We start from the raw sequence: 12,971 nt of genomic DNA on the forward strand, positions 1-12,971 counted from the left end.
CTATTATCCCTCACAGTTATATAAAAAAATTAAAAACCCAAATTCTGCTAAACCTGTTTAATTAGTATTATGAGAATCTTCTGTCTGCATTGGGTGCCTATTGTGTTAAGCACTGCATATAGGAAAACTCTGTTCCAAAGAGTTTACAATCCAAGGCTCAGTCCTACAAACACTTTCCACTACTGTAAATAGTTACATAAGCACATACAGCAGTGTTTCCAGGATCAGGACCTAAAAAATAGGTACCTCTTCATACAGGAGTGACGCTTTACAAACATAGAAAGACAACATCCATGCCCCCTGTGAGCATGCAATCAAATACAACTGACCACCTGCAATATTTTAAAGAACATTTTTGTTTAATGCATAATGTCTTGTAATCTTTATCAATATTCTATATAAAATCAACTCAGTCCCATATTTCAGGTAAGGATTGAGAACTATATTATTTATAATTTTGTATTTGTGACAATCAGAGTCCAGGCACCTTAAGGGAATAAGAGAAAGTTGAAATTACTAAAATAAACAGCTAAATTAATTGGTTGTATACAGTCTTATTGTACTATAAAATATATTGAGTAAGGTCTTTTATGAAAGCTTTTAATGTTCTAAACTCAGTAATCAGTATGAGATATGTATAGAGGCTATGATGAGTTTATGCATAGAATGTATATAGAAAAACTGTACTGCAACTTCAATTCTACTTTGTAGCAGGACATAGAACAATCAGACTGCTATGGGCAACTCCCAAAGCAGTTGTTCACATGAAACTGGCTTCAAGTCCAAACTGGCTTCATGTTGTCCAGCCCTGGAAGGGACAATGATGGATCATTAGAGGTAAGGGAAAGACACTGAGACAACTTGAAATTGAAAAGGACAGTTCCCTACTCTGATTAACCATGAGTCATGGTGGACTGAGAGAAAGAGAGAAAAAACAGTTTTTTAAAAGCAGACTTTGAACTGACGGTTTTTTTACTTGAGAAGTTGGGGGCCCAGTCTCAAGGCAGGAAGCTCTCTGTGAATGGTGGATGCCTCCTATAGTTAGAGGGTAGACTGAGAAATTGTTTTAAGACAATAAGTAACTTATTAGAAGAGCAGTTTTATCTAATATAAAAGTGTAAAGCCTGATGTTATGTCTTTTTATTTTCTGTGTAACGTATATATTTGCTTTCTCTTACTACTTAGAGTTTGAATGCGTGGTCTTTCAATTAAATAATTTTTTTGTTTATCTTTATCCCAGGAAGGTCTCTACAGTGTTTAGAGTGTGTATGCCAAAGTAAGCTGGTGTCAGAGGGGTTGGTTTCATGCCTTTGTAGGTGACAAGCCTGAGGGGAAAAGTCTGAATTACAGTTAAAATCTCAGGGAGGATGTATCTGGGGAGACTCCGGCCTGGAAGTGCTGTTGGTGTTACCTTGTAACTAGTCTGCTGATAGGCACGGTGAGACCTTATGCTTGTGAGCTGGCTAGAGATGTCAGGGATCTGAACAATAGGTGCACAGCACAAAGGGCAAGGTTACAAGGCAGGTGGTGACAGAACCCCTTGGTTGTCTGGGTGGTCTCCAAAATGTCACATTGGTGTAGTAATTACAGGAGTTGCGCCCCATATCAATTAACTGAGTTTTATACTCCAAACACTTGCAAAAACAGACCCTAACAGATTCAGAAGGGAGTGAGCAAAGTACGAGCTTATGGTTAATTTTCTTTTGTTTCTTTTGTGTTTAGGGAGATACAGAGAAAGTTAGAGTCATTAGACAAAATGGAGAAAAAAAGCAGCTTGGGAGTTTATGTTTGCTGATTTCCCCCTAAAAGGGGAAAGTTAATAGGGGGTCTGAACACCTTCCTCACTGAAAATTTTAACCAAGAGAGGGAGCCAATGAGGAGGCAGAGGAATAGTTCCATGAGCAATGCATGGAGGCAATCCAGGCAACCAAGGTCGAGGAGGCAGAGGAATGATCACACAAGCAGCAAATGGAGGAATATCACAGATGAAATTTGGTGGTATTGTCTTTTTTAAAAAGAGAACATTTTACCTGTATTTTCCATATAGTTGTTTGTCCTTATTTCCTTGAAATGTAGGAAGTCATTCAAAGCACCTGATCCAGCAAGAAACTGATTACCCAGGCACTCAGATTCTCACAGGGGACAGATAACACCTTGCAGGAGTCCTAAATTAGATACATTTCAACAAAGAAAAGTGAAAACAGAGCTCACAAGAGGAGATAAACATTGGAATGCAGCATTTGTACTGAAATCACTTACGTCATCCATCCCTGAAGAACATTTGAGGAAACGTTTAAAAGCAGCAGCACACTAGACTGATACAGAACAATACATAGAACATTAACTGGAGGATTAACTCAATAGCTAACCAAAGTCAGAGTCAGAGACCTAACTTAGGTGTATGACTATCTCAATCCAAATCCAGAGAGGAACAACTGTCCTACCAATGTAAAGCTATGGAAACAGATGCTCTCTTGTATTTTATACAGAGAAAGTATCAGAAATGTCTTCAAATTATCAGAAGTGAGAAAAAAACCATTTTTCATTCAAATGTGATGAGGAAAAACTGCATAATCCTAGGGGAAAGAAGAAAGAGAGCATAGAGTCCTGGGCAGTAGTTAGAGCCAGAAGCTTAACTCTGCTCTGGCAGATCCTGTGCCTGAAAATGTCCACAGGGGAATCCTCAGGTGATATAGAGTGACTCCTAAGCTATCTCATCCCACTGCATGTGCAGGAGGGCATGTCCAGGAGACAAGGGGCAAGACTAAGATGATCAGATGTCCTGATTTTATAGGGACAGTCCCAATATTCGGGGCTTTGTCTTATATAGGCATCTATTACCCCCCACCCACATCACACTTGCTATCTAGTCACCCTAGGCAAGACCTTGGCTGCCCAAATGACCTCTTGGCAGCAAGGATAGGTAAACAGCAGCATTTAGGCTGTTATAACTTACATTGGAAAGTAGACTGGTCCCCAAGCAATCCCAGAATTGGAGAAATGGAAAAGTGGTTTTAAGCCACCTTTGAGTCTTCTCACCACTCTTGCACTGACAGCAGCATGGCCAGATGAGAGTATTTGGGTCATTATGTTCACACTTAATTTTTAAGTTCTCATCCAAAAAAAAAAAAAAAATCCACACAGAATAATTGCATGGGAACATAATGGTCTCATTTATATTATATATATATATATATATGGCTCAGTTTCCCAAAATACTTCAGGCTTGCATTCCTCATTTATCCAGTGAAATGTCCTTATTGTAATCTTTCATATGTTGGCGTGTAGTCTATGAACTTCTCAACTCAATTTACTTGTGAAAAAAAGCCCCCAATGATATTTCTTTAGTATTTTAAGAATGTTGAACTTCATTGTTTCTCAGAGGGAAAAATTGCCTGGTTAATTTCAGGTGCACAGGTTTGCGGCTGTTGAAAATTTTCGGAAAGAACAAAATCAAGAACTTTATAGATTATTTTACTTTTGAAGCTGAAAGAAAATGGCAGAATTAATTACAAGTGGATTCTCCTTATTTTTTCATAAAATATTTGAAATCTTTGTTCATTACTATTATTTCACTTACCTTGAGATAGAAACAGTAAAACTCTGATAAATGATTTGAAAGTTTAGCTAGTTTTACAAGTTTCTGTAAAAACCTCTTTCATTTACCGAAATATTTTTTGTAGCTTCCCACAGTATTATTCATCAATGAATCATAACAGATATTTTTCTCTTCTAGTACATCCCTACAGCAATAATTCAGGGGAATGGCTTTTTGTCTTCATTATTTATTACTGGACAGGCCCTACACTTAAACTGCAGACCAAAAAAAACAAAAACACACCACAAATCACCACACCCTGACATTTGCAGGAATCTATCTATATATCTTTACTGAAGGTTTACTTGCTATCTTGCAACAGATGAAATCACATCTTAGCGCCTACCTTTATTCAAAAGGACAAAAATATAGAACATTTTTGACAGCTGTAGGGTTATAAAGAAGACTAAGATCCAGATCCTCTGGCTTGACTGAACTGTGTTTGGTGCAGAACTGGAGATGGGATAAAAGTGGCTTTTTATCACCTGTAGTCCCTGTCCCCTTCAAAATCCAGACACAGTCCATGGGCTGAATATAACCACAGTGTAACTTAGAGCATCCTCAGGGCTTCTATAAATTGTCCCTGATTACCCAAACCCTGAAAGTGGAATTCCAGGAACCAGGGATTGTTGAAATCCACTAGTATGCTGGCTATGCTTCCTTTCCCTTGGTCACATCTCCTGCTGCTATACAGCTCTGTGCTACCCATAGATTTCACCCATACGCTGGGGGAATTACCCAGGTAACCATTCTTTAATAGCCCCTTTATGCCATTAATGCAAAGTGTCCACAGTAAGTCTATTTGGTACCGGGACATGGGCAAGCCCACCCATGGCTAAAAGCACCTCCCGCAGCCTAAGGGGAGGAGCTACTGAGCCAGGGACTCGACTGAATTCAGGGGACAACAAATGAGAAAAACAGGAATAGGTGTAAAGGTCAAAGGGTCAAACAGAGGGAACATGAGGGGGACACCAAGAAGAGAACCCCGGACAGCATCCACTACTCCTCAAAGGTATCCCAGAAGCCAGTGGACGCAGCCTAGAGGAACTCTGCCTGGATGCATGAGCAGACAGAGAAATGGAAATAGGCCCCACAGTCGCAGAATACCTCTTCAGCCAACATCCTCTCCCTGGTGTTGTAAATGGCCACCTTGGCCAATGTTAGGAGGAGGTTGACGAGGAGGTCCCATGACTTTGTGGAGCCACAGATGGGCTGTGCATACAGGTGTGGGGAGAAGTGCAACCAGAATCTCAGAAGGAGGTTTAGTATCATTAGGATATTAATAAACATTGAAGCCCAAAACACAGTACAATCTCTCCTGGTTGCTTACTAGTCACATAGAACACAAAGAGTGATAAGATGGAATTCTGCATCTGTGAGCTGTTGAGGAAGCTGAGTAGTTGACCAACATGGTCATCTGGGAAGAAACGACAACTGAAAGCTATTCCAGCCACTTATTCCCTAGTCCCATAGTCTTGTTATGAAACCTCAGGGTCAACAACATCAGAAGGTGCTGACAGATCTAGTAACATCAGCAAAGACACCTTTTCCTTGTTTATTAATAGAAGGTTATCATCAGTAACAATATGGTCTTTTACATATAACCAAGGAAGGAAATTGGAAATTAACTACAGACCTGAAAGTGTTGCTTAGTTCAGGAAAAACATAACTTCTCTCTCTTAAAGAAGTCTCCAGGCACATTTATGTTTCTGGGACCCTAGAGGTCAAAATCTGATGACTAGAAAATGCAGAGTGCTGTCATGCAGTTAAACTATCTTGACTTGTGTATTGGGTATGAATTCAGTGGAAAGGGATAGGCAGTGTTGAATAATGTGAAAAATAATGGCTTTGAGTTATGCTGGATCAAAGTCTATAACTGAGACAGCTGGAAAGTTTCCCTGTGAGGAGGTAAGTGTCATTCTTTAGAAAATCAAGGATTGTTGTCTTTCAGTAAATTGCCTGTTGCAGTGGGAGATGGTTACAAAGCTCAAAGGGAAGCAGCTATTTCATTAGTAGGCAGCAGTTCTCTGGGATTTGACATTCTCCACATTTGTTAAAATGCAGAAACAGATACCTTCTTCATTAGCAGCTTCCTTTATTTGCTTAACTTTAAAAAAGGGGGCCAGATCCTCCTGTGGTGTAAATATACCTACTTCCATTGACTTCAGTAGTGCTACACTGATTTACACCAGCTGAGGATCTGATCAATATGTTTTGGAATATTTAGGTAATTTACCTGTTCAGTATTGCTTAGCATAAATAACAACACTAGGCCATTATAAACCTTGTTCTGAAGGCTATTGATGCATACTCTTCAGTCTCTAGTCACTGACCATCTAACAAGACGTAGCACTATTCTATCTGTGCCCCCATTGGCAATCACCAGCTTCCCTTAGGCACTCTTTAGATTTTGGAAAAGGAAAGAATTGAAATCCTGTGTTCTTACCAGACAGCTAGTCTAACTCCTGCTGAATGGCAATCTTTCCATGGACTTCAGTTGGCTTGAGACCAAGGTACGGAAGTCATTATTCCACTCTTAACTCAATTACCTCCTCTGAAGTAAAAAGAGATCACAGTTCTTTTCTGATATGTCCCAAAAGCAAATACCCTGCTGAACAGTCTCCACAGCTAATTCCAGTTATATTAAATGAAATCAGATAATTCTGTCATGGTGTAGGTAACAGGGAGAAAAGTAGAAAATAAAGAGGTAGCTAAACAGAGTTACACCTTATTGGTACATATCACTGGGTGGACAATAAGAATATGAAGTTATTATTGCTATCCATTGTAACTATGGCACAGCAAAAAGTGTTCATTCATCTCACAGCCCACAGGCTGTTTCAGTTCACTGTCTCAGCAGGCCAGCCTGGAAGTCCCACAGGAAACCATTCATGAATGTTGAGAGGAAAATCTTGAAGCTTTCTTTTGTCTGTTCATGGGGAGATGAGAGCTTCACCCAGCTCAGTACATCATTTTGGGGTGACTTCATTATTGAGGCAATATACAATTATGGTCTTCCTGTTACACAAACCAGTTATTTATCATTTGTTGTGTAGTAGTGCCTAGGGGACTCCATCACAGATTAGCTATGCATTGTACAAACAGAACAAAATGGTAGTTTCTGACCTGAAGCTTTTACATTGTAAGTAACATCAGGATAATTTGCATGTCTAGGATTATAATATTATATGAATTGAATCAAAATATCTGTTCCTGTTTTATTGTTTATATTGGTTGACATTTTATAAAAAGGTTTTCACTGCTTTTATCTAATACTTTTGATCTAAGAGCATCAGCCAGTGAGTGGTTATAGAAGGTTTGCATAAAATCTTAAGACAGAAAGGTCTTTGCTGTAGACAGTCTTATTGTCATATACCATCACTGTACTGCACCTAAAAATTAAAGCCACAAATCTAATATAAAAAGGTATAATTCATATCAAGCAGGATGTCTACTGATCAAGCAAACTGTCTACTAGATACACCAAGAGACTGACTTCAGAAGTGAATTACTATTGATTAGAAGAACATTGCAATTTCTGTAAACTTTTAGTATCTTATTTCCCTAGTTGCTAGTAAACTTAACAATACTGAGGAGTCTGACAAACCCTCTAATAAGTCAAAACTAAGCCTTTGGTTTGTAAATGGTTGGTCTTGGAATTACTTCTCTTCCACTGACTAAATGAAAGTGATGAAACATTGCAGGCAATTAGTGGTTTTCTAAGTCCCCTTACACTTCCTCCTTGAAATCGAAGACTTTACAGATTGTCTTTGTCCTGCTCTATCTATCCATTATTTTGACAAGCTATTAATTGTCTGACCAAGCAATATGTTCAGCCTGGAGGAGCTTTCAGTATCATCAGTACTATACAGGTCTACTTTCAACAAAATTTTACTCTTGCTCTTTAACATATGGCATCTCAGATTGTTTTTTAGATAATCAGTTGCCAAAGTGTGGGCCATGAAGCACTTGGTGGTGGTCGGTACAGAACTGGTAGGTTATATAGTTCTGGCTCCTCCCTCTTGTCTCCACCTGTTTCCGCAGACACCAGGCTTTTCAAAGAAGAGCACAAAATGTATAAAAGCAGCTGGAAACAAGGAAGATAAACCAATCTCCTTGCCTCCACATTAAGTTGATACTACCAAAAAAAAAAAAAAAAATGAAATGAAAAGAAAAGGAGCAATCTGATTGAGCAGAAGGCACTCTTTGGAGTTGTCAGTGGGAATGGAACATTCAAAGCAGAAGGGAATCAGGTGGCATATCAAGGGCAGCGGGGAAGAAGACAACTGGGTGGCAGTAAAATATGTAGAATAAGGGAAGGTCACCAAGTAGCAGACAAGCATATACAGGAGAATGGAGGAGATCTGAATAAATGGAAGAGCAAAAAGAGACAGTATGAATAATTTTCTTCTAAATGGATAAACAAGACAAATGTTACTGTTTTAGCTTGCACCTTGGATTTTTCAGCACCTATGTCTTAAGTCACAGCCAGCTCCTCCTATTCCATGAGGGCCGGATCTTGCCCCCCAGTTAAGCCTACAACAAGATTTCCTTTGATTTCAAATATAGGTGGTGTCTTTTAAAGGACACATTTGATTTTGTGCACAATGCTATCAACTCCTCCTTATTTTGGACTAGGTGTGTACTTTGAACTCTCAGCATAGGTGGATATTCCTGTTGGCTCCTCCATTCCACATTTTCCTGTTCCTCAGGTCTTGCCTACATGAGAAAGTTGCACGAGTTTAATTTAAATAATTTTTAAACCTATTTAGTGAAAACAATAAGACCCCTCTTTAGACACTTTTATTTCAGAGAAGGTGTGGCTTATTTCCATTTAGTTTAAATCTATTCTTAATTCAATTAAGATTATTTCAATTATCATTGTTAAACTGAACTAAGAATTTCCCTACAGGGGTTTGATTCAGTTTAACTCTATTGGTTTAAAATAAAGCCTCTAGTTAAACTGGTGCAACTTTCTCATGCAGACAAGGCCTAAATTAGACAAGACAGTCAAATTAGAGAATTTAGAAGAAGTTTATTCTTATTTCTAATACTTAACAAGATTAGACAATTAAAAAGACCACCAGAGAGTAATAAAATAGGAGTGGAACTATATAGCAGTTGGTGTTTTTTAACAAAAGAAAAACTTTTACATACAGGAAAGCCATTTTATAAGAGCTCATAAACAAAAGATGTTTAATGGTCCTGAGCTGAACCGGATTCTATTTAAAAAAAAACAAACATCAACACAATCTCTCATATTGGCTGGGTATCTGTTTGGATGATGTTAGGGAAACCATAAAGCTCACTTTTTTGTGGTTGACAGGTAGTATTAGGAAGCAGATGTATTAATTAAAACATCAACTTTTCTTCAGGCCATTCCAGCTATTCCCAAAACTCACTCAAGGTAAGAGCATGCCTTGTATTTGGTGCCACTGGTGTCCAGCTTTAAATTGGCCACCTGAGATTCTTACTCAGTGAAAAGAATGATTCACGTCGGTCACATGTTGCTTTGGAAAGGCTTTTCAGGTTCTGCAACACCCTGCAGAAAACTTTCTTACAATCATCTCTCTGGGAACCTTAAAGAAATGAAACCGTTTTAAGATATTCAACATTCCAGCCTGATATCAACCAGTATATCTTTACGTTGAGTCCTGTGCATAAAGGCTTGGATTTTCAGAAGACCTTAAGGGAATGGGGGTTGAGCACTTGATTCCTTTTAGCCAAGATCATTTGTCCTGTTGGCTGTGGGATTATGTGCTTTCATGAAGCTGCAATTATTTTGGGGGACTTAATATGAATATTAGTTTGGTAAATAGTAAGTGTCACAGCTGGTAAATGTTAGTAAAATAGGTATAAAAAGTTCAACACAAATTAATTTATATTATAGTGACTATGAATGATAAGAATGACACTATAAAATAGGGTTTCTCTTTTCTATTTTAAAAAGAAAAGACTAATTTTTACTTAACTCATTTTCAGAAAAGCCTGTTGGAGCACCTGTGCTCTTTTACGTTAAAAGCCAAAAATATAATTCTAGAATTTGATAGTCATATTTCCCACAGTATATAAATATTATACAGCAGTCAGGTGGTAATGAACAAATAGATTAATAGATTCCAAGGCCAGAAGGGTTCACGGTATAATCTGACCTCCTGTATTACAGGCCATAGATCTTCCCCAAAATAAGTTATTTATTTATATTTTCTGTTTTCATTCCATTTATAAAAATTTAGCAAGCACCTGTGCCAATTTCCTTTTTTAAAAGTAGATTTAACAAAATCAATGTCAACCCTCTGAATGCACCAAACCTGAACTGCCTTGCTCCATGACCCACTCACCTACTCTGCTTCCAACCTTAAAAAAAAAAATTAGAATAGAACCTACCTTGAGATATACACTAAAGACCAACAACTTGAGGCTGTCACATGAAGAGGGTAGCAAGTTGTCTTACATCCAGCACCCTCCCATTTAAAGTGAGTGGTTATTAGCTCCACTCCATTTGCTGACTTTAGCTACCGCATCATTCCACAAACAAGCTTCAATATCACAAATAACACTTGAATCAACGAACATTGTCCTTAAGAGTGCTGCTAGGCAAGTGGCAATGTCTACTGTAGATGACCACCAGGTAGAATTTTCAACCAGAGTTTGAGGCCAAAACTAATCACAGGTTTTTAAATTTAATTTCAGTTGAATCCTCCCATTTTTATACATTTTAATGTTTTGGAAACTTCACAAATACTTCAGGGAAATAGCACAATTTAATAGCATTGTGGAAATGGCATATCAAAGTTCCTGGACTGGCAGCTCAGAACGCTCCTGTTTTACACTGCAGCTTTCTAGCAGTATTCTCTTTACAGTCTTTTCCCTCGCCATCCTCAAATATTTCAGGCAGTGAAACTGTGCACCTGTAAAATTGACACCTGTTCACTGTAGAACTTGTAATTCAAACAAAGATCAAAATGACAAAGTAGGGCAAGCATATGGGACAAAAACCAGAATGGAAAAAACAAAAATAATTATAAAATATTTTATTTATGACTGAAGGCACACTTATCTTTAAATAACATGTCTTGTCATCTCAGATTTTTCCAAGCCAGTGATGTTTATGCACTGGGACTTATGATTCATTTTACCTAATCAAAACATGTAGAAAAAAAACAGACAAGTCACAAGTGGAAGAAGTCAACATTATAAAATATGCTATCTGAAAAGAGTTAATAGAGGTTTTCTATCTAAATCTGATGAGGCTCTGAATATTTAGAGTTAGGGTCAACTTCCTGGAACTTTATACGGGCTTTGGAATGGGCAAGGTAGGGCAAGTTAGAGCTAACTCTTCCTTGTTTAAGTCATTTAGGGCTTGGTCCTGAACTCTTATTGAAGTCAGTAGGAAAACACATTTTGACTCCAAAGGTGCCTTTACAGATATAGTACCAAGTTAGCAAAGGACTTCAGCCAATCAAGTTATTCCCTGTTAGAAATGGCTTCATTTACTTCCTGTTCTAAGCCGTTGTGTAGAGTTGCTGTATACTGCTGAACTGTTGCTGCATTTAGTCCCATAGGTATGTGCATTGAAACAGTGAATGAAGAGATTCCTGTGTGCAATATGTAATCCTTTTCTAATGTGCTTTGGGATCCTTCATTATGAAAAGGTGCTAAATAAAGTACGAGGTTATTGGTAGAGCTTTCATAACTTTGTTTTATTTGTGCTTTCTTATGTAGAAAGCACTACAGAACATTAAACACAGAGTGTAATTTATATTTTATTACTAAGATTGGGAATTAGGTAAGATACAATGCACAGAAAATACTCTGTAGTACTTGGAGCAAGACCACAGGAATGGATACCAGAGAGTCAGCACTCACTACAGAACTGCTGTAAGGGAAGGGGCTGCTTGATAGGAAGCTTTGTTCTCTAGGATAAAGTTGGAGTTACTGAACTTGTTTATATAAGGAGTCTTGTATTGTAGCATGTCAATCACAAGCTCAAAGCATTATTCTGCTTCATCACCATCACTATTACAGTGATGTAATAGCTGCTTTGTTTGACAAATCATGCAAAATAAGCTATATATAAGAATACCTGTTTCATTTCAAGCCAAGAAATGAATTTCTATAGCCTGAAAAACAACAAGAGGTGTGAGGGGATGGATAATATATTATATGTTTAAAAATTAGCATAAGGATCCAAGAGTAATTGTTGGAATGCAAACCCTTGTATTTGGAAGTGAATTTAGATGTTAAGTATTTGTTTTATTGTTGCATTTTTGTGCTTGTGTCTTGGCTAATAAGAGCTATCCCATTAAAAATTGTACTATAGAGTGTGTTTGGAACCAGGAATACTGTACAGGACTTTTTTTTTTTTTGTATTGCAACTATAGTAACTGCCTAAAAATAGCAATTTTCCAGCAACAGGAGTAATTTATGAAAGCCCTATAAAAAGTTCAGTAAATTGCGCTCTAAAGGCACCAAATTCTCAGCACAGAATTCCCCTGTAAAGGAATCCTCTAAGATTGGTCTCCCAGATGGAAAAACCTGTCCACACCCAGTTACTTGCACTGGGCAACTCCAGCATAGGCCCTAGTTAGTTAGTTAGTTACTTACTTCTTACAAGGGATATTTACTCTTTGCAGGCATTCTTAAGTCTTTCCCTGGGAGTCCACTGCATTCCCCATAGGGTTGAAGTGAAGATCTCCTGGACAGGCATTTCCCTCTGTAGCTTCAGGAGTCACACTAGCCATCTCCTGTTTGGCAATCCTACTCCTTCTCCACCAAGAAGACTGCAGTTTCCTCCCTTTTAAAGGCCTCCTGCCTATGATACATGATTGACAAGGCCAGAGGGGCGGGGCTAACCCTACCCCCCAGGGCCTCTCGTCACCTTCCTTGCCAGTGTGAAGTCTCATTCCATCACACCCTGTTTTGGCCAGTTTATGAAAAGGTGTGCAAAGGTTTTCCTCAGCTTGGCTCCCTACATAAGGTCCACTGGGGAACCCAACAGGCTAACTTCAGCCACAGGTAATCAAAATGAAGGACAAAGCCTTAGCGAAGAGTCCCTGGAGAGAGGCAAAAATCCTCTGGAGAAGGTTACTCAGGCCATTTGCTCAGGCTCTCTGCTCCTCCTGCATGGAGTCCTTCTGACTCCGTTACTTCCCTGGATGAGAAGAAGTCCAGTCCAGTCCCCAGGAATGGGGAAAGCAGTCAGTTCCCAGTCCCCATGGCTCTGTTTGGTCTTGGTCTGGGAAACTCCTGGCTCTCTCATCTCTGAGTCATGAAGCTATTCAAAGGTATACCCAGCAATCTTTCCTCCTTGGAATGGAAAGAGAGAGAAAAACAAAACAAAACAAAAATAGGACACTTTCTCTTACCCTGT

General features: G+C 38.6%; 1 long non-coding RNA gene across 1 annotated transcript; it reads right to left on the reverse strand.

The window, feature by feature from the left end:
• Positions 1–354: 354 nt before the first annotated feature.
• On the reverse strand, positions 355–12,356 carry LOC137162134 (uncharacterized). Its single transcript, XR_010922295.1, has 3 exons — positions 12,206–12,356; positions 2,031–2,165; positions 355–487 (listed from the first exon to the last, which is right to left on the reverse strand). It is a non-coding gene; the product is annotated as an uncharacterized lncRNA (long non-coding RNA).
• Positions 12,357–12,971: the final 615 nt, after the last annotated feature.

The sequence above is a fragment of the Emydura macquarii genome, unplaced genomic scaffold (genome assembly GCF_026122565.2).
Source record: "Emydura macquarii macquarii isolate MOO-44397 ecotype Brisbane River unplaced genomic scaffold, CSIRO-AGI_Emac_v2 contig_2422, whole genome shotgun sequence".
Taxonomy (NCBI): domain Eukaryota; kingdom Metazoa; phylum Chordata; order Testudines; family Chelidae; genus Emydura; species Emydura macquarii.